This window comes from Neofelis nebulosa, chromosome 1 (genome assembly GCF_028018385.1).
Source record: "Neofelis nebulosa isolate mNeoNeb1 chromosome 1, mNeoNeb1.pri, whole genome shotgun sequence".
NCBI lineage: Eukaryota > Metazoa > Chordata > Mammalia > Carnivora > Felidae > Neofelis > Neofelis nebulosa.
In genome coordinates this window covers 35,046,761-35,068,760 of record NC_080782.1, presented here as the reverse complement: position 1 = coordinate 35,068,760, position 22,000 = coordinate 35,046,761, and the positions used below count along the sequence as shown (strand labels likewise).

Sequence of the window (22,000 nt, the reverse complement as noted above, 5' to 3'; positions counted from 1 at the left end):
GGGGTGTTCCGTTCTAGGCCCCACTGGCAGCCGGGAAATCGGGGAGGGGGTGGGTCAAGGGGCAGCACCTGTGCATGAGCTCAGCCACGTGTTCCTGGGGGGGCAGCTCCGCGCCGGTACCCAGCAGCCTGTTTCTCATCACCACTTTCGGAGCAGCGCCCACCAGATAACTCTGGGATTTCTGCGCCACCACTTGAACTCCGCCCAAAGTTCAGGGTCGTTGGGTGCCGTCCCTTCCTCTACCCAGGAAGGCCTGTGCCGGCCTTCCGGTGGTCGCCCTTCCCGGCCGTCCCCTTGGCACTTTGGCCAGTAGCTCGGAGCCGGCGGTTCGTCTGTCACAGCCCGGATTGTGCACAGGCTCTGTGGCAGCACCGCCCACGACCCGGCCTGCACTGTTTCTCAGTGACGGCCCCTATTCCGTGACTTCGCGGTGCGGGTGTTTGTCGTGGGCAGCACCGCTCGTCTCCCCCAGCTTGCATTTCTCTAATTGTCCCGATCTGGCCATTTGACAGGTGCAGTTTCCCTAGTTCCCCGGAGCATTCATTCTGTGTCTTGGTGGCTGCTCGGCGGCTAGCGTCCAGACCGCCGCTGCTCTTTGGACCTTTGCTAGTGGAGATGCGCCCACGCTCGCTCTTTCGCAGAGAGGACAGCGACGTCAGAACGCCTCCATCCGGACATTGGAACAATCACTGCCTGTGCTGGTCGGGTCTCGGTCTCCAACCCTCCAGGTTTCACCGTCATCATGCATTTCTTCCTTCTAGCACACCTGGAATTAGCGGTGCGTGGGATTTCCTTGTTGTAGCAGGTCCCGTGTAGTCGCGCCTGCGATTTCCAATCTTGGCTGAGTCCGAGAACGGCGGCCAATGAGATTTCTCCGCGGAGCAGATCCCGCTTTAGGCGAATCAAGGGTTTAGCCAGGCCTGGAACTTCTTAGTCAAAGGAAGTCCATGTTGATTCTGGCAAATCAGTACTTGATCCTGCCTTGCAGATTTCTATGTCTCACCGGATCCCGGTTTAGCGACTTACCAGCGTAGCATGAGGTGGGCGCTTCAGTTCAGCCTAAGATTTCCACTTGTAAGAAGTCTGAATAAACCCATGTCTCTGGTATATCTGAGATCAGGTGAGCTCAATGTCAGACCGAATGTGTCCAGATTTGCAAGGAATCTGTACCTGTTCATCAGGCCTGCCATTTCTTTTTCAATGGTAGCAAGTGTTTCTCAGAAATGCGATGACCTGCCATGCCTGTGTTTGGTATTAGGTCCCACAGAAGTAGGGGTATATTAGCAAAACTACCTTTTTTGGGGGGTAGTATTAGAACAGTTGTTTTGTTTTGTTTGCAATAGGAAGTACATTTTATTACTAAATCTGGGAGAAGTCAATATCAACAGAATACAAAAATTGCTCATTGGTCGGACGTTCTAGGAAATTCAGACATACTGTTTTTGATTATTAGTTTTCTAGAAGTCGGTGTATATTTGCTAAAGAGATTTCTGATTTGGAGTCAGTTCTGGGGTGTTCTGCCTTAAGTATGTTTGCATCATTAAGCCCGTAGAAGTCAATGTGTGAGGCAAAAATGTTTTTTTAATCCTAGCAGTGCTGCATTTGCCATAGGAAGTACCCTCTCCCCATTTACTAAGTCCTCTCAGAGTTGATATAAACTGGGGAAAATAATTTCTTCATCCTAGCAACTTCTGTAAATCAAGATTTAGCTGTGTTCCTGTTTATTATGCTGTGAAAGTCAGTGCGTATAGAGACAAAAGCGGTTTCTTAATCATAGTAAGTTAGGGGTTGGAAACACAAGGTCTGCCAATCATTTGTTAATAGGAAATCCCGTGAAAATCAGTATATACTGCTGAAAATGATTTCTTCACTGTAGGCAGGTTTGGTTGTGCAAGTGACAGTCTGCCTTAGCTGTTCATTACATTGATTTCTTAGTTCTACCAAGTTAATTTTTTGCAATAGAAGTTCAAACTGTGCTTTTTATTATGAAGTCCCCTAAAGGTCACTGTCCACCAGCTGAAAAGATTTCTTGTTTGCAGAGAGTTCAAGGAAATTCTTATTTAGCTATGGTTTACTTTAAGGACACTGTAGAACTCAATTTCTTAATGGCAACAATGCTGTATTTGCAACTGAATTCGGCCACTTCTCTTTAAATCCCGTGGAGTCCCTACAGACTGGCTAATGAGGGGGTTTTTTTAGGCGTAACAAATACTGGCTTAGCAGTGGCAGCTATTTCTTACTCCTGCTTCCTCTGGGTTTGTGTTTATGGAACACACGATTACGCTGATGGAAACATCTGGGAAAGCAGCATTTTGCATGTTTGCAATTTCTTTCTTTCTCTGAGGGGGAGGGGTTCTATGAATGCATTTGCTCCCTTAGTCTTCTATTCTCCTGCAGTGTATTTTCCTTGGAAATCGATGTGTTTGGTTTCATTTTGTGTTCACAAGGGTCAGGATCCATGTGTTTTGATTTCTATTTAGATTTAGGCAGTTTATGATCATTTTATTTGTTATTTCCTGAATTTAACTTTGTTATGTATCCTACTTATTTCCTTGCGTGTTTCACCACTCAGCTGCATGGTCTCTGACTTGCCTTCACCTTCTGAGAGCAAGCTCAGTCTCAGCCCCACAGATGCTGGGTCTCCCTGTTTCCTGCAGGCTGCACCAGGCCTTCTGCCAGACGGGAGGCACACACTGTCTGCTTTATGGCCTGGAGCGCCAAGGACAGTTCTTGGTCTGGGCACCGTTCCTCACACCTAGTACACAGTATCTCCCACTCAGGACCCCAGGGTTCTCTGTGCTATCTCCTTCTCAACCCCAGCACAGCTGGTTCCCCTGGGCTGGCCTGACCTTTGTTGGGCATGGACATGTGAGGCCAGCCGGTGTAGAAATTGCGCTCCAAAGGCATCCTCTTCTTGCCCATAATAGCGAATGTTTTATTTGTTGGGTTAGTTTCTGTATGGTTTGCTTTTGTTTCGGTTTCATTTCGGTTTGTTTTCCTCCTTTCGGTTTGTTTTCCGCCTGTCCGTTTGCTTTGCGCCTGTTGGTTGGTTTTAGTAATGGGCCTGTTGCTTTGGTTTATGCGTTCTCTGCCAGGTTCTCCTTTTTCCTGTAGTCTCCACTGATTTGTTACCACTCAGTCGCGTGACTTTCTCCAGCCTTCTGCCTTGCCTCCGCCCACACCCAGAGACAGCATAAGTACCCAGGCTGCAGTACTGCTGTAGGCTAGCCTACTTCATCTGTGCAAAGCTTGAGTCCTGGAGATAAGAGCCCCGCGCGCGATGTAGCCGCATTTTCCTGGTCGTGTGAAAGAGGCTTGGGATTCCACAGCGGGGGCGCCAGAGCCCCAGCCTGAATCTCTGTTGAACTCAGAAGATTCTGGGCTTTGCCCACTCCCTTTCTATCCTGTGCTGGGAGAATCCTCAGGCCATGGTGGTGGTTTGGTTTCGGAACTGCTTTCTAGTCCTTGTTGGCGGCTTCGCTGGGTCTATCCGCAGAAGGAAGTCTTGCCCAGATCCCACTGCACCTCGGAACCCAGACCCGCTCTGCCCACTGTGGGCCTCTGGCCCGGGACACAGAAGAAGCCAGAGGCATCTTCAGGAGAGGCAGACTCTGCGGAGGAACCCGAAGGACTCTCGCACCAGCAGCTTCCCTGCACCAGGACGCATCGCCTGGCGACCAGAAGGCTGGAGGAGACCAGACCGCGGGGACCCTTCGGAGCACCGCAGACCCCTGCCCGCTCGGTGGAGTCCCGTCGGAGCATTCTCAGGCTGCTTGGACTGGATTGGTCGCACCGTGTACACCTTGAGTAGCGGCCTCTGCAGGAGCATCTTTGGGACTAAGGAACCCTGAGATTGCAGCGGGAGCCTTTCCTAGCTGCCCTCGGAAAAGAGTCTCATTTGCGAAACTTACAAAATAAAAATCTCTTAAGATGTGCGCTTCAGAGTTCTCTGTCCAGTTCTTATTCTCTGAGGTTTCTACTTTTCGTTTCTGGTTGATTACTACATTCGGGTCCCTTATATATTTTATAGTAAAAAGTAGGACTTGGCTTTGTTCCTCTCTCTTGAATTCCTAGAAGTCGGTGTACACTGGGGCAAAACGACTTTTCTCTCCTCGCACGTTCTGCGAAATCGCCTTTAATTTTGTTTGTATTTGCCGCCTCAGCGGAAGTCCTTGTATACTGGTGAGTACTGGATCTTTCTGCTGGCCGAATGATGGAAATTACCGCATGGACTTGTTCTTTTTGCTTCCCTTTTTAGAAGTCGGTTTACTGCTTAGGAAACAATTACTTTCTCCTCACAAGTTCTGCAAAATCACGATTTACCTTTGCTTAGGTTTGCAACTTCGGTGGAAGTCGTTTTATACAGGTGAACACGATAATTCGTACTACCAATATCTTTAAAGTTACCGCATGGACTTGTTCCTCATTCTTCACTGTGTAGAGGTTGGTTTACAGGGGTGAAAAAGGATTTCTCCTGGCAAGTTCTGGGAAATCACGATTTAATTTTGTTCGTATCTGCCTCTTCCATGTATACCCGTGAACACAGTATCTTTCTGCTAGCAATACCACAGAAATTACACATGGACGTTTTCCTTTGTCTTCACTCTTTAGAAGTCAGTGTACAGCATGCAAAAGGATTTCCTTCTCGTAACATGTTGTCTGCAAAATCACGATTTAACTTTGCTTGTTTGACCACCTCAGTGGAAGTCTTTGTCAAATGGTGACCAGTGTATCTTTCTGCTAGAAATACCACAGAAATACCACAGGAAAACATGGACGTTTTCCTTTGTCTTCACTCTTTAGACGTTGATATACAGCGTGAAAAACGATTTCTTTCTCCTCACGAGTTCTGCAAAGTCACGATTTAACTTTGCATTGGCCACCTCAGTGGATGCCTTTGTACATTGGGGAACATGATATCTTCCTACTAGCAGTATCCCTAAAAGTACAACACGTTGTTTTTCCTTTTTCTTCCCTTTTCAGTAGTCGGTGTACAGTGGTGAAAAATAATTGTTTTCTCCTCACAAGTTTTGGGAAATGACGATTTAACTTGGTTGCTATTTTTCACCTCAGTGAAAGTCGTTGTGCAGCGGTGAACATGGTATCTTTCTGTGAGCACTGTCCCAAAGACTACCACGTGGAGTTGGCCCTTTTTCTTCACTTTCTAGATGTTGGTGAACAGGGGGGAGAAATAGTTTCTGTGTTCCTAGTCGCTCTAGGAAATCACGATTTAATTTTGTTCACATTTGCCACCTGTATAGTGGTGACCTGTATCTTTAAAAGTACGACATAGACGTGTTCTTTTTATTCCTTTTTCACTTTTCAGAAGTTGGTGTACAATGGGGAAATATTATAACTATGTCTTTCTTGTCGCAAGTTTTGCAAAATCATGATTTGAGAGTTTGTCCTTGCATAGTGGTGAACAAGATATCTTTCTGCTAGCGATATCAGCATAAGCTTCTGACTCTTGATTTTGGCTCAGGTCCTGATATCACGGTTCATGAGATGGAGACCTATGGGCTTCATACAGACAGCAGGAGTCTGCTTGGAATTCTCTCTGTCTCTCTCTCTCTGCTCCTCCCTGCCCTCTCAAAATAATTGGGTTGGCTTTAGCTCAAGTGGTTACTTCGTGTGTGGTTGTCAAAATAAATAAATAAAGTTAAGAAAATAAAATTTTTAAATCAAATGTATTAAAGCTACAATATGTTATTGGATATGCAATATAACATATGCAAACTATAATATCAATAACCTAAATGTGAGAGAAAGTAAAACTGTAAAGTTTAAGAATGCTATCAATATTAATTTGTTATCAGTTCAAAATAGGGTGTTACACGCACATAGTAGAATACGATTTGGTCATGAGGAAAGAATAAAACCTTACCATTTGCAACCAGATGGATGGCCCTAGAGGCCATTATGCTAAGTGAAATAAATTAGACAAATAAGGACAAATACCACATGATATCCCTTATATGTAGAATCTAAAATATGTATGTATTTTATATAGCAAATATATATTTTTAATACTGAAATAAATATAACTGAAACTAAGCTCATACATACAGAGAACAGATGGGTTGTTGCCAGAGGTGGGGGATTAGAGGTGGGAGAAATGAGTATTTTTTTTAGTTTAAATAAATTGAAAAATAATTTTTATGGGGCGCCTGGGTGGCTCAGTCGGTTAAGTGTCCGACTTCGGCTCAGGTCATGATCTCACAGTTCGTGAGTTCAAGCCCTGCATCGGGCTCTGTGCTGACAGCTCAGAGCCTGGAGCTTGTTTCAGATTCTGTGTCTCCCTCTCTCTCTGCCCCTCCCCTGATCATGCTCTGTCTCTCTCTGTCTCAAAAATAAATAAACATTAAAAAAAATTTATAATAAAAAAAATAAAAATAAATAAATTAAAAAATAATTTTTAAAAAATAAGGTGCTACACATTTAAACTGATAAGCACATGGTAACCACAAGGAGAAAATTTGTAGTGAATATACTAAAGAATATGATTACAATAGTATAATGTAGTCTTTAATCCATGTTGAGTTAATTTTTGTGAGTGGTATAAGGTAGAGGTCTAATTTCATTGTTCTGTACTTGTTTATCCAGTTTTCCCAACACCATTTGTAGAAGAGACTATCCTTTACCAGTTGGGTGCTCTTGGCTCCCATGTCTAATATTAGTTGACTGTACATGTGGGGGGTTTAAATCTGAGCTCTCTGTTCTGTTCCATTGGTCTATGTGTCTGCACGTGTACTAGTACTATGCTATTTTTATTAATTTATTATTATTTTTTATTTTTATAGCTTCATAGCACAGTTAGAATGAGGAAGTATGATGCTTCCAGCTTTGTTCTTTTTCCTCACAATGACTTGGATATTTGGTGTCTTTGTGGTTCATACACATTTAAATGGAGACCAGGATTGAAAAACCCCTGGAGCAGATAAAACCATTTAAGCCACATAAGCAAAACTCAATCTAGCCTATTTCATGAACATAGCAAATCTTAAGTTATTTCTTTAAATGCCTTTGATAATCATAAATGAAATTTATCATCTTTCCAAAATAGTGTAATATAATCACTTGTACCCAATCCCCTGCCATCAGGAAACTCCCCTTGTAATATTCAATCACTGTAAAGATTAAACAAGTTTCTCCTTTTCACTTTATAAGCCATCCTGTAAGGTCATGCTTCTGAACTTCAGACTACTTCCAGGTCTATCCATGATCTCCAAAGTTCTAGAGGAAAGGTATCAGATTATCCAAGGATCTCTCCTGGGATGCCTCCCCCTAGTGGCTATTCTGATGTAAGTCTACCCATTTCTGCCGAACAGGTAGCATTTTGTGGTTAGGTATTGTTCCTGAGTTTGTGTTCAGATATGACTGCAGAGTGGCTTTGTTTTTGTCTTAATCCATCCACGGCAGTGAGTAGTTTTCTCTGATTTGGTGTCCTATGAAACTTTATATTAAAGAGGAGAACACCAATGCCTACCCGGGAGTCCCAGGCCAGCTCCTGGCAACACTAAGGCATAGTACATAGCACCACCTCACACTTTGTAATTAAATTAAATTAAATTTTTAAATTTTTTTTTTTATTTAATGTTTTTTATTTATTTTTGGGACAGAGAGAGACAAAGCATGAACGGGCGGGAGAGGGGCAGAGAGAGAGGGAGACACAGAATCGGAAACAGGCTCCAGGCTCCGAGCCATCAGCCCAGAGCCCGACACGGGGCTCGAACTCACGGACCGCGAGATCGTGACCTGGCTGAAGTCGGACGCTTAACCGACTGCGCCACCCAGGCGCCCCTAAATTAAATTTTTAAATTAAAAAAATATGTTTATTTATTTTTGAGAGAGAGAGAGAGAAACAGAGCAGAAGCGGGGGAGGTGCAGAGAGAGAGGGAGACAGAATCTGAAACAGGCTCCAAGCTCTGAGCTGTCCGCACAGATCCTGATGCGGGGCTCGAACTCACAAACCACGCCACTCTTTGATTTTGGATTTGCTTTTACCTCTCTCAGGTAGTATATTCTCAGCCATAGCTGTCAAATGGTAAGCCTATGTACAAATATGAGGAGGAATTCATTTTGAACTGAAATAGCAAAAATATCACCCTGTCGTCAGACTGTGGAATAAAGTAACACCTTTTCACTCTGCCTTGAACACGGAGGGCTTTAACTCTAAGAAAGGGCTGCAGCATATCAAGTGGGGGTGCTTCTTGCAGGTCAGGACCTCTCTACCACCTGCATTCTACTGGATCTGCTCAGATGTTCAGGCTCACTTTTTGAGGTAAGGTGGGGCAGCAACTTCTGTTAGTGGCCCTAAACCTGCTCCTCCAGAGAGAATGTTCAAAAAGTCAGGCAAGAGTCAGATGTCAAAGGTCTCCAAGCCTAGGGAAGCCAGGCCCTCAGGTTATCAGGGGACCCTTGCTTCCTCCTTACGCTCTCCACACTGCCACCCTCTACTACAAGTCAAGCAGAAAAACAAACAAACAAAAAACAGGCACCTAAATGCCTCCCCGCCCCTTTGATATTTCTCTGTAATTATACTAAGAAAGGCAGCATTTTGCAAAGAAACATGAAGGCAAACTTTTTTTTTTTTTTGGAAACGAAGAGATGTTACTGTAAATAATATTCATTTTGGAGAGAAAAATGCAATAGAAGCCGTGAGCAGAAATCTCAAGGCTCCTAGACCTGGACCCCCGTGGACAATGCTGCGGTGAGAGCAGAGCTCTCACTGCTCTCCAGGTGGGAGGAGAAAGCCCCCTGCAGCATCCGGGGTCTGCCAAAGGTCCAACCTGCCAGGGTATCGCTGGGCACTGGTCTGCACATTTTGCCCAAGGGCCAGGCCGAGGAAAGCAGTGTGTGGGGGCGATCTGTCCCTCAGCTCTGAGACCCACATATAACGTGAAGGCATCATAGCGGTACTGGAACCCAGGAAGCCCAGCTACACTGGGCTAGTAAGAGCCTTAGGGCAAAGTGCAGATTCCACCTCCCAGCGTGTGGCTGGCAAGACCCAGTGGGCTTGGAGGAAAGGTACTGTTGTGACTGAGAAGCCAGTCCCAGGAATGAGCAGTGCTCGCACCCAAAACACTGGGCAAGGCAGCATGATGGTGCTGCTCCAGAGAAAAGGCCAACTCAGTACCAAGAGGCCCAGTGACAGGAACAATGTTGACCCCGCGCCACTAGGGAAAGTGCTAACAAACACTGGCACTGTGCAGACACAGGGCTGCCGTTAGGAACCAGCTGACGCAACCAGAAGGTGCCCTGGGACAGAGATGCCACCGAAGGAAGCACCAACCATCCCAGAGAGCTTGAAAACCAGGGCTCTGTCTTGAGGGAGGAAGCCTCCTGAGCTGCTGGCGAAAGTGCTGCAGGAAACTCGGGCCTGTAGGGGAGGAGCACAGGGACTCTCCGGGTCTTTCTCGAGGAGGAAGGAGACCCAGCAGGGCGCTCCAGCTGCGCAGCCAACCCGGGTTAGAGCGCGGAGGGGTGAAAACTGAAATGCTCAGGCCCATCAAAAAGTGAAATAAGAAGAGATAAAATAATAAATGAAACAAACACGTATTCACACAAGAAACCGCTATCCCCAATATATCTGACAGTGTCCCTGGGGTTAACAAACATCAACAAACCCAAGTCCCAGTTCCACAAAACTGGCCTGGAGGAGGAGTTTCCCCGGTGAACAGGGACTTCTAGGAAGACAGGAAACACAAACGTTAAGTCCTATGTTTTTTAGACCTGGCGAGGAGGAAGATACTGTTTTCACTAGCAAACAACGACTTCCCCGGGTTAGCGAGCAAACAAAGTTGAGTCCTGTTTTTCAAGAATTTGCTAGGATGAAGAAATCGTTTACAACAGTATATATTAACCTGAAAAAAGGAGGTGAGGAAACAGAGTTGCTGGCATTCCTCATCAGGGTCCATCTCTCCTGCAGATGCCTCTAGGTTCTTCTGTGTCCCTGGCCAAAGGCCCACAGTGGCTCTTGGCTCCAGGGTGCTCTGGGCTCTGGGCAAGACTTCCTTCTGCGGGTAGACCCAGCGAAGCCGCCAACAAGGATAGGAAAGCAGTTCCAAAACCAAACCACCACCATGGCCTGAGGATTCTCCCAGCACAGGATAGAAAGGGAGTGGGCAAAGCCCAGAATCTTCTGCGTACAGCAAAGATGGGGCCTGGGACTCTGGCATCACTGCTGTGAAATCCTTACCCCTTTCACACATCCAGAAAAACACCGCTCCATCACGTGGGTCTCTGACCTGGATGATTGAAGATTTGCACAGATGAAGTAGGCTAGCCTACAGCAGTACTGCAGCCTGGGTACTTATGCTGTCTCTGGGTGTGGGCGGAGGCAAGGCAGAAGGCTGGAGAAAGTCACGCGACTGAGTGGTAACAAATCAGTGGAGACTACAGGAAAAAGGAGAACCTGGCAGAGAACGCATAAACCAAAGCAACAGGCCCATTACTAAAACCAACCAACAGGCGCAAAGCAAACGGACAGGCGGAAAACAAACCGAAAGGAGGAAAACAAACCGAAATGAAACCGAAACAAAAGCAAACCATACAGAAACTAACCCAACAAATAAAACATTCGCTATTATGGGCAAGAAGAGGATGCCTTTGGAGCGCAATTTCTACACCGGCTGGCCTCACATGTCCATGCCCAACAAAGGTCAGGCCAGCCCAGGGGAACCAGCTGTGCTGGGGTTGAGAAGGAGATGGCACAGAGAACCCTGGGGTCCTGAGTGGGAGAAACTGTGTACTAGGTGTGAGGAACGGTGCCCAGACCAAGAACTGTCCTTGGCGCTCCAGGCCATAAAGCAGGCAGTGTGTGCCTCCCGTCTGGCAGAAGGCCTGGTGCAGCCTGCAGGAAACAGGGAGACCCAGCATCTGTGGGGCTGAGACTGAGCTTGCTCTCAGAAGGTGAAGGCAAGTCAGAGACCATGCAGCTGAGTGGTGAAACACGCAAGGAAATAAGTAGGATACATAACAAAGTTAAATTCAGGAAATAACAAATAAAATGATCATAAACTGCCTAAATCTAAATAGAAATCAAAACACATGGATCCTGACCCTTGTGAACACAAAATGAAACCAAACACATCGATTTCCAAGGAAAATACACTGCAGGAGAATAGAAGACTAAGGGAGCAAATGCATTCATAGAACCCCTCCCCCTCAGAGAAAGAAAGAAATTGCAAACATGCAAAATGCTGCTTTCCCAGATGTTCCCATCAGCGTAATCGTGTGTTCCATAAACACAAACCCAGAGGAAGCAGGAGTAAGAAATAGCTGCCACTGCTAAGCAAATATTTGTTACACCTGAAAAAAAAAGTCTCATTAGCCAGTCTGCAGGGACTCCACGGGATTTAAAGAGAAGGGGCCGACTTCAGTTGCAAATACAGCATTGTTGCAATTAAGAAGTTGACTTCTACAGTGTCCTTAAAGCAAACCATAGCTAAATCAGAATTTCCCTGAACTCTCTGCAAACAAGAAATCTTTTCAGCTGGTGGACACTGACCTCTAGGGGACTTCATGATAAAAACCAATTAAGTTTGAACTTCCTATTGCAAAAACATAATTTGGAAGGACTAGGAAATCGACAAAATGAACAGCTAAGGCAGACTGTCTCTTGCACAACCAAACCTGCCTACAGTGAAGAAATCGTTTTCAGCAGTATATACTGATTTTCACAGATTTCCTATTAACAAATGATTGGCAGACCTTGTGTTTCCAACCCCTAACTTTCAATTTTAAGAAACTGCTTTTGTCTCTATACGCACCGACTTTCACAGCATAATAAACAGGAACACAGCTAAGTCTTGATTTACAGAAGTTGCTGGGATGAAGAAATTATTTTCCCCAATTTATATCAACACTGAGAGGACTTAGTAAATGGGGGGAGGGTACTTCCGGTGTGGAATCTAGCATTGCTGTGATTAAAAAATCGCTTTGTCAGTACACATCGGCTTCTAAGGGTTTAATGATGCAAACATAGTTAAAGTAGAACACCCCAGAACTGACTCCAAGTCAGAAATCTCTTTAGCAAATATACACCCACTTCTAGGAGACTAATAATCAAAAACAGTTAAGTCTGAATTTCCTAAAACTTCCACAAATAAGAAATTTTTGTATTCTGTTGATATTGACTTCTCCCAGATTTAGTAATAAAAAGCATAGCTAAGGTGGACTTCCTATTGCAAACAAAACAAAACAAAACAAAAAAACAACTAACGTAATAAGCACAAAGAAGAAATTGGTTTTGCCAATCTATTCCTACTTCTGTGGGACCTAATAACAAACATAAGTATGACAGGTCATGGCATTTCCAAACCACAACTTGCTACTCTTAAGAAATGGCAGGCTGGGGTGCCTGGGTGGCTCAGTCAGTTAAGGTCTGACTTTGGCTCAGGTCATGATCTTGCAGTTTGTGAGTTCGAGCCCCACGTCAGGATCTGTGCTGACAGCTCAGAGCCTGGAGCCTGCTTCAGATTCTGTGTCTCCCTCTCTATCTGCCCCTCCCCCATTCATGCTCTCTCCCACGTGCTCTCTCTCTCAAAAATAAATGTTAAATAAATTATTAAAGAAAGAAAAAAGAAATGGCAGGCCTGATGAACAGGTACAGATTCCTTGCAAATCTGGACACATTCGGTCTGACATTGAGCTCACCTGATCTCAGATATACCAGAGACATGGGTTTATTCAGACTTCTTACAAGTGGAAATCTTAGGCTGAACTGAAGCGCCCACCTCATGCTACGCTGGTAAGTCGCTAAACCGGGATCCGGTGAGACATAGAAATCTGCAAGGCAGGATCAAGTACTGATTTGCCAGAATCAACATGGACTTCCTTTGACTAAGAAGTTCCAGGCCTGGCTAAACCCTTGATTCGCCTAAAGCGGGATCTGCTCCGCGGAGAAATCTCATTGGCCGCCGTTCTCGGACTCAGCCAAGATTGGAAATCGCAGGCGCGACTACACGGGACCTGCTACAACAAGGAAATCCCACGCACCGCTAATTCCAGGTGTGCTAGAAGGAAGAAATGCATGATGACGGTGAAACCTGGAGGGTTGGAGACCGAGACCCGACCAGCACAGGCAGTGATTGTTCCAATGTCCGGATGGAGGCGTTCTGACGTCGCTGTCCTCTCTGCGAAAGAGCGAGCGTGGGCGCATCTCCACTAGCAAAGGTCCAAAGAGCAGCGGCGGTCTGGACGCTAGCCGCCGAGCAGCCACCAAGACACAGAATGAATGCTCCGGGGAACTAGGGAAACTGCACCTGTCAAATGGCCAGATCGGGACAATTAGAGAAATGCAAGCTGGGGGAGACGAGCGGTGCTGCCCACGACAAACACCCGCACCGCGAAGTCACGGAATAGGGGCCGTCACTGAGCAACAGTGCAGGCCGGGTCGTGGGCGGTGCTGCCACAGAGCCTGTGCACAATCCGGGCTGTGACAGACGAACCGCCGGCTCCGAGCTACTGGCCAAAGTGCCAAGGGGACGGCCGGGAAGGGCGACCACCGGAAGGCCGGCACAGGCCTTCCTGGGTAGAGGAAGGGACGGCACCCAACGACCCTGAACTTTGGGCGGAGTTCAAGTGGTGGCGCAGAAATCCCAGAGTTATCTGGTGGGCGCTGCTCCGAAAGTGGTGATGAGAAACAGGCTGCTGGGTACCGGCACGGAGCTGCCCCCCCCCCCCCAGGAACACCTGGCTGGGCTCATGCACAGGTGCTGCCCCTTAACCCACCCCCACCCCGATTTCCCGGCTGCCAGTGGGGCCTGGAACGGAACACCCCGCAAAGCGAAAGGATGGGCGACCCCGGCGAAACACACCCAGCTCCGCGCCAAGCAGAGCCACCTCCACCGGGAAAGTGCCAGCCCGGCTCTGCCAGAAACTGTGACCGCACATCATGGGCCATGCACCTAGTGGAGGGGAGGCTGACACCTGCCAACGCCTGGCGCCCGAGGATGCTGGAAGGAGCAAGAGCCAGCAGAGAGCACTGATTGGTGAATGCAGGGGCCAGAGAGCTGGTCTCAGGGAAGGGAGCTGTGCCTCCCCCATTCTACCGCTAGGCTCTGAGCTCCCACGGGAAACGAAAAGTAATCCAGGGCTAAAATTTACTGAAGAATATCTCAATCATGTATACCTGAACAGGTATGTTTTTGTATACAAAAACGTCAAGGTTTGTTCCATATTTCTTAGACTTTAAGACATAATTCATACAAGCACATATTTTTCTTTATGCTAGTTAATCACAGGTCTCTAACAAACATCACACTTCGTGCCTGGGTGGCTCAGAGCATTGAGTGCCTGACTCTAGGTTTTGGCTTATGTCTTGGTCCCAGGGTGTGGGGATCAAGCCTCCGTGGGGCTCCAGGCTGGGCGGGGAGCCTGCTTAAGATCCTCTCTCTTACTCCCTCTGCCCTCCTCCTCCTTCTCTCTCTCTCAAAGAATATCACATATACATATTGTCAACTGAAAGAAAGCCAATATCAATCTTGGTTAGCAAATGCTTTATTCATTGTCTCATTGAGGACTATAGCCCAGGAAGCAGATATTCAGATTGCTCTGAAGAACTGTTCCGAAGCTTGTTAGCTACAATACATTTGATGTACAAAGTGGATAAAGGGGTTAGTACTTGCAAGGAGTTTTCCAAATATTTGCACATCACAAAGTATAATTTGTTCGGTTGTAAAAATTAAAGTTTACTGATTTCCACATAGACACGTGAAAGACCCGTAGATCATATTAATACATTATGTGTCTTTCATCTCTGATTTTTCAAAAAGATCGATTGCATACCTCCACTTAACTGTCTTTCCAGTTTTTTCTGTTTTTGTTTTTTCTTTTTCTTCCCCCTGCCCATGCCACCCTGCCCCAGTTCTTCCTGTTTCTGAGATCTCCTTGAGGTTACCTGAAATGGCCCACTGAGGGCTAACATCAGTTCTCTACTGCAGTTTAGTGCATGATAATATATATCCCTGCATAGTTTTACATAACTATACGGATATACATAAACACACAATTGCAAAAATCATAGCAATCATTTAAAAATCTTAGCCCTGTGTCAGGTACAATAACTCAAAGCTCAAAAGAATAGTTGGGTCTAAACTGGTTTTGGCAGGTGGTATAAGTTAAGGTTACCTGCTTGGATGGGTACAGCTTTTCAGTAAAGCTTTTAATTTACTACTATAAGATTTTTTTTTTGTTTTTTAAATTTATTTTGGAGGGCACGCAAGCAGGTGGGGGCAGAGAGAGGGGGAGAGGATCAGAAGCCTGCTCTGCACTGCACCGAGAGCAGCGAGCCCAATGTGGGGTTTGAACTCAGGAACCCTGAGATCATAACCTGAACAGAAGTCCAACCTACTCAGCCACCCAGGTGCTCTTAGCATAAGAATTTTTTTAGAGAACCTATTTTTGGAGTCATTTTGCCTTTTTTTAGAAACTTCTACATCCTAATAAAAGAATGCATTCCATCGTCTTAGAGAGGTTTGGGATTCTCTTTTTTTAAGGGCATCCTCCCTGAAATAGGCTTTCTTATGTAAGTTAAAGCTTCCCTAAAGTGGCCACTGCAAACTGTTTACCAGTTTTCCAAAAAGGAACAAGATCCAGCTCCCAGTTTGGGACCGGGTGGAACCCATCTCTGCCTTTAGATTTCCGAAGACAAAAAATCTGCCCGGAACTCACTAATTTACCACTGCCCCCAAACCCGAGAAGCATGGATATTCTGGCCTTACAGACGAGAGTGTGACTTACCAAAAAGCTTTAACGAAGTTGCTCAATTAATTGGAAAGGTCAACATAAAGGGAGTGGAGCTTGGATTTGGGAGACAGTACCTGGAACTCCATGATCAGCAAGAAAGCAGTGACCGCAGGGGACTCCGTGGGTGCAGCACTCATTACTCACTGGACTCAGGGTTCTTCAGGGGTCTTTTTCAAATCCCACTTCTGATGCTAGTCACTGTACAAAAAAATTATACCATAACATCAATATAAGTACTTCTGTGAGTGAGAAGCAAACTGTTCACAAAGAGGGAAAACTGAAATGCAAAAGTGGTCTGAACTTCGGGGCCTTGATGTTATAGGGCGGCTTATAAAATGAAAGAGAGGAATCTGACCTTTACAATGATTGGTTATCACAATTGTGGTTTCCAGATGGCTGGCGATTGGTTAAGTGATTTTTATACATCTTGGGAAGGTATGCATCATCTATGAAAACCAGAGGCATTTACAAGAAATAACCTACCTTGGGGCACCTGGGTGGCTCAGTTGGTTGGGCGACCGACTTCGGCTCAGGTCATGATCTTGCGCTCCGTGAGTTCGAGCCCCGCGTCGGGCTCTGTGCTGACAGCTCAGAGCCTGGAGCCTGTTTCGGATTCTGTGTCTCCCTCTCTCTCTGACCTTCCCCCATTCATGCTCTGTCTCTCTCTGTCTCTAAAATGAATAAACGTTAAAAAAAAAAAAAAAGAAATAACCTACCTTTCGCTTATGTTCATGATATCAGTTGACTTACATTGTTTATGTGACTAACCTTATGTCTGCTTGGAAGATTTTTGAGACTAGTCTCTATTTTATTATATTTTAGCACCTAAAAGGAAACAGGAGTCCTGACATCCAAGAGTTGGATGGTGCTATGTACTTTGACTTACTATTTCCATGAGCTAGCCTGGCACTCACAGGTAGGCACTGATGTTCTTCAGTTGAATATAAACAGTTTCATATGACAACACCATCACATGTGGCCACCCAGTGCCAATATATGGATCAGGACAAAAAACAAGACCACCCTATAATCTTATCTGATCAGAGGCAAAATCATGAACTTTTTCCTAACCACAAAAATAAGCAAACACACCTGTACTCGACGATATTAGTGGATTGCTGCTTCTTTACCAATTTTAGCTGTCCTCTCTGTCCGGACTTCCATCTTTCCAGAGAGATTTATTAAGATAGTGAATCATAGAATTACCCCTGTCTGCTCACAGTATGTAATGCAGAGCAAAAGCTGCTTGCTGAGATCCTCCACAGGGTCAGCAAACAAGCCCACTCACATTCTGTAAGTCTCACCCTTCCTCTTGAGATGCCTCATGGTTCCTCCCAGGCATAAGTTGATCTTGTACGAAGAGTAATAAATTTATTCAACTGCAAGTGTATTCCTGGTGTTCTTTGCTCAGAGCACATTGACACACCTAAGAAATGAAAGAAATCAATAGATACTAAGGACATTAGTGGTTCTTTAAGTACTGTGATCTTTCCGATTGGCCTTTATTTCAAATGAATGTCTGTAAGAAAGGTAAGGCACAAAGCTGAAGTGGAAGAGTTGCTAGGAATTTATTTTCATCTTTTCCCTTAGATTTAAGAGTAAGATGCATTTCATGGGCTGCATCGGTCTTCCCAAATTCCTATGTTGAAGGCCTGTTGCCCATACCTCAGAATGTGAGTGTATTTGGATATAAAAATCATTAAGTGATGATTAAGTTAAAACGAGTCCATTAGGGTGGGCCCTACTCCAATCAGACTGCTTTCCTACAGGGAGAGGAAATGTGGTCAAACACAAAGACAGCAGGCCTGGGGACACCCAGAGGAAAGAGTGCACGAGGACCATGCAGAAGGTAGCCATCTGCCAGCCAAGGAGAGAGGTCTCAGGAGAAAACACCTGCAGATACCTTGATCTTGGATTTCTACTCTCCATAACTGTGAGATCATAAACTTCTGTTGTTTAAGTCACCTTGTCTGTGGTGTTGTGTTATAGCAGCCCCAGCAAAGGGTACCAACTTCATCACTGGGGGGAATGACATGAGGTGAGGGGATGCCAAATATTCCCGTATGGACTGAAAACTGAAGTCTGACAGAGTATGCAGTATAGGTCTGCATTTCCTTATTAGCTCTTGACAATCCTGCATTTTTTAAAGCTCCTGGTTTTGCTTTTGTTCTTTGGGGAGTATACACAATGTATTTAGACTTTTTGGTAAAGAAATCCTGGCCTCATTTGTGATGAGGGTATGTATGGTGTTTATCAATTTTTAAAATTGCTTGATATTCCCCACTCTATATTATCACTGTTCTCAACATGTTGGAATACTTTTGTAGGAGAGAGTTCTAGAAGATTTAATTCATAAGACTCTTCATGTTACTTGACTAACATAATGTTGATTGGCATTTCTATGTTGTTCTTCAAAATGTTGTACTAAAGTAAACAATCACTTGCTCAACATGACAGATGAGTCTCTCCACTCCCAAGTGCCCTCCTTGCTGCCTGCCTTTCGCCTGGCTGTGCCACAGTGCTCCCTGGTGCCTCAAAATCTAATTTATCAAATCTACCACCATATCTGTGGTTATCACTGTGGATTTTAATATGGGTTTGAATCATATGATCTACTGGAACCTCAAATGTACACACATAATGATAATATACACGTGATAATGGTGTATCGGGCCCAGTGCCTGGGAAAATTAGCCATTATGCTGGCAATGTGCTGAGCCTAACACTTGAAACACAGCTGAGTTCTCTAATGGATCAAATTCCTTAGAACTACCCAGAATGGTCTCTCGTGCAGTCCTTCCACTTCTCCATCCACGCACTACTTTAAACTATTCAATTAGAAAGCATCATATTCCTGTCAATTTTCACTCTTAGCCATTTCAAATTCCATTTTGGTCCAAACTAGGTCAGCCATATTTCAGTGTGCCTGAGATAGTCCTGGTTTCTTGTCCTGGTAAAATCATTAATATTCCCCCTCTCCCTTGATTCTCAAGTGTCCTGGTCTGGATGACACATTATATGCTTTTCCTGGCTTTTGCACTCCTACCTTTCCTTGTCTCTTTAAAAATTTCATAGCAAACATTATCTTTAACAAGTTACTATTCCCTCTGCTCAAGTTCCTGACATAGTTAAGTCCTAGGAGAGTTTACATCCCATGGAATTAATTTTTCTTATTATGACAGAAGCTCTCAAAATGAAATCAATGTGTAACAGGCACTATAGATTCGAGAAACATCCCCACAGAATTAACAGGAAGTAACTCAAAATACCGTGATCCTTTTCCTCTACAGATGATATACATAAACTCAACAAATTGAAGAGTCACAGAGGGAATTCCTAGGAGTAGAGAAATTTGTGGCATTCACATCAATATCCCATCCAACAGGAACCAAGATGTATCTCTCAGAAGGCAAATGATGTTGTATAGTCCTAGGAATAATGTTCAGAACACTTAGGAAGCACTTGTAAGAAAGTAAGACATTTTGCTGTTTGACTGGATGCTGCCTGATTGGCAGAAAAGGACAGAATTACCTCAGAATGGCCACTGTTGTGAGGCACTTTCAGAGAGACTGTAGACCTCTTGCCTGCTCTTTGCCCAGATAAGCAAAGACTAAAAGGTCAAGGCTAAAAGATGGCTGAAACAAACTGTCAACAGGGCTGACAGTGCAGCACTGTGGTCAAAGTAAATTTCCACCACAGAAGGAGCTTCCCTTTCACACTGTGTCTGATGTAGAGGAAGAATAAAGAAGATTAGCTGTAGGTGGTGAATTTCAAAGAAAGTTTTTCTTTAAAGGTGTTCTGTTTAAGACCAAACCCTCTTTGTATTACATCTCCTTTCCCCAACTTAAAGGGAAAATATACCCCCTGTCCTTTATCAAGAATTTCTCCTTAACTATGCATTTATTCCCCTTGGGACATAAACACACATGTATGGAACACATTTTTTAAGAATCTAGAAAATCCTCACTTTTCTTCATCTACTTTATTTCTCCATTTCACCGCAAAAGCACTTAAGAATTTGAAGATGAAAATAGGAAGAGAATGGGTTATACTTAAGATAGAAATCCTATCTCTACTAATTTTAAAATAGGCAAGAATGAAGGATTCTTTCTTACGGCAGAATTCCCGTAGACAAATGTGCAGAGAGTGTTAGCACTGGAAAATCATTTGCAACCAATATATTAAAAGTTTACTTGGGCAGCAGTTGCCAATGGATGCTTAATATGCAAAGGGGACTTTAATGAGATGCAGAATATTTGCATTATCTCAACTTCTCTTCCTTTAGATTGCTTATTAGCTGTGGGGTGGGGGCGTCACATACGACCTACTGGCATTATCAAAGTTAACATCACCACTGGAGAGCGCGACATTATATACTTCCAAGGGCGATGCCTTGAAATTACACAACATCACTTATGCAGCATTCCAGCCAGAGACACATAATCTCAATCAAATCATGAAGAAACATCAAACGAACCCAAATTGAGGACTGTTCAGTAGAATGATTGGCCCCTATTGTTTAAAATGTCAAGGCTGGAGAGAGTGAGGAACTCTTCCATCTTGAGCAAGACTGAAGAGGCAGGGTAACTAAATTTAACATTTGATTCTGGACCGGATCACGAACTGGAGGAGTGAAAGTGCTGTTAACATGAGTAGGGAAATTGGCCAAGTGGAACTGTGGAGTTTAGATTCCATAGAAGTATAGTGTACAGGTTAAATGTCCCCAGTCCAATAACTGTACTGTGCTTAATTAGGTAAGAGCCTTAGGTGAGGATACACACTGAAATGTTTAGCTATAGGTGGAGATAATATATGCAATCTAGTTTCAAGTTGTGTGGATGTGTGTCTGAGAGACTGAGAAAGAGACAGAGATAGAGAGAGAGACGAAACGTGGCATCCTGAACCTTGAGCCATATGGGTAAAAGGTCTGCTGGATTTCTATAGGCTATTCCTGCATCTTTCCTGTGAAGTTCAACTTATTTCCAAGTGAAAACCACTTATTTATTTATTTATTTATTTTAGAGAAAGAAAGAGAGTTCAAGTTGGGGAGGGGAGGGGGGGAGAGAGAGAGAGAGAGAGAGAGAATCTTAAGCAGGCTGCACACTCAGAGCAGAGCCTCATGCGGGGGCCTTGATCCCACCACCTGGGATCATGACCTGAGCCAAAATTAAGAGTCCCATACTCAACTCAGGAAGCCACCCAGGCCCCCCTCCCCCCCCCCCCCAGGTGAAAATCTTTAAAAAGTCACCCTAAGGGCACACATTCACCATCTCCATCTTTCCCTTCCCAGCCTCTCCTAACCTCTACAAGAACACTGTCATTTCCACAACGGGACTCTTATCCTCAGCATCCTCATAGTCCTTGGCTGCCACGATGTCCCAGTCTCCTTGTTTCTATTGTACTTCAGGAGACGCTCCTTCTCAGCTGGGTCGACGGGCGTCTCTTCCGTGCCCGGCTTCTGCAGTGCCCCCAGGACTACATATTTCGGTTTCCTAAATATTTTGGAGTGATTGTGCAGTTGGAAAAGAGGCCTGTAAGCATCAACGTTGCCACAAAACAAATGTACACTCCACAGGGATAACTGAGAAGCGGTTAACGGAGTGACTCCCCACAAAGGGCGGGTGGGGGCAGGTTAAGGGAAATGGACGGGGAAGCACTCCAGGCCAGGGCTGGCACCAGAAGGAAATAGTCGCCCCCTAGGTCACGGGAGAAAGGAGAACGAGTGGTGTGGTACCAAGGAAGTGCCGCGAGAGATGGCCACCTCACAACAGTTTTGGCCTTCGGTTAAGTAACTTACCCCCCTGAGGCGTAGCTGGGAGAAGCCAGGGGAAGAAGCCACCCACCTCCTGCTTCCACAGGGAACGCCCAGACCCGCTGCTCACGCACGCGGTCTGCGAGGTGGAGAAAAGGGCTCACCGGTGCCACGGAAGGAGACGGAAGGGCGGCTGTGATGCCGTCCAAGAGCAGGGACTGTGACCTTATAGGGCCTTAAAAAACAAAAAACAACGAAAAACCAAACCCAAACCACACAACCACCCCCCCAGACCCCCCCCCCCCCCCGACTCTCAAAGTCTGGGGAAGGCGAAGGGGGCGGAGCGGGTCCGGGAGCGCATGCGGGGCGCCCCACTCGGGTACTTTGGGGGCGCAAAGGGCGCGCAAGCTGGGCAATTTCGCCCGAATCAGATCATCTGTTTTTTTTTTTGTTTGTTTGTTTTTCTTTTTTTCTCCCTGTTAAAATTCTAGACCATCA

At 45.3% G+C, this 22,000-nt stretch overlaps 1 long non-coding RNA gene across 1 annotated transcript; it reads right to left on the bottom strand.

The window, feature by feature from the left end:
• Positions 1-11,284: 11,284 nt before the first annotated feature.
• LOC131505394 (uncharacterized) lies at positions 11,285-17,241 on the bottom strand. The gene is made up of 3 exons (XR_009258384.1): positions 17,055-17,241; positions 15,825-15,948; positions 11,285-13,265 (listed from the first exon to the last, which is right to left on the bottom strand). It is a non-coding gene; the product is annotated as an uncharacterized LOC131505394 (long non-coding RNA).
• Positions 17,242-22,000: the final 4,759 nt, after the last annotated feature.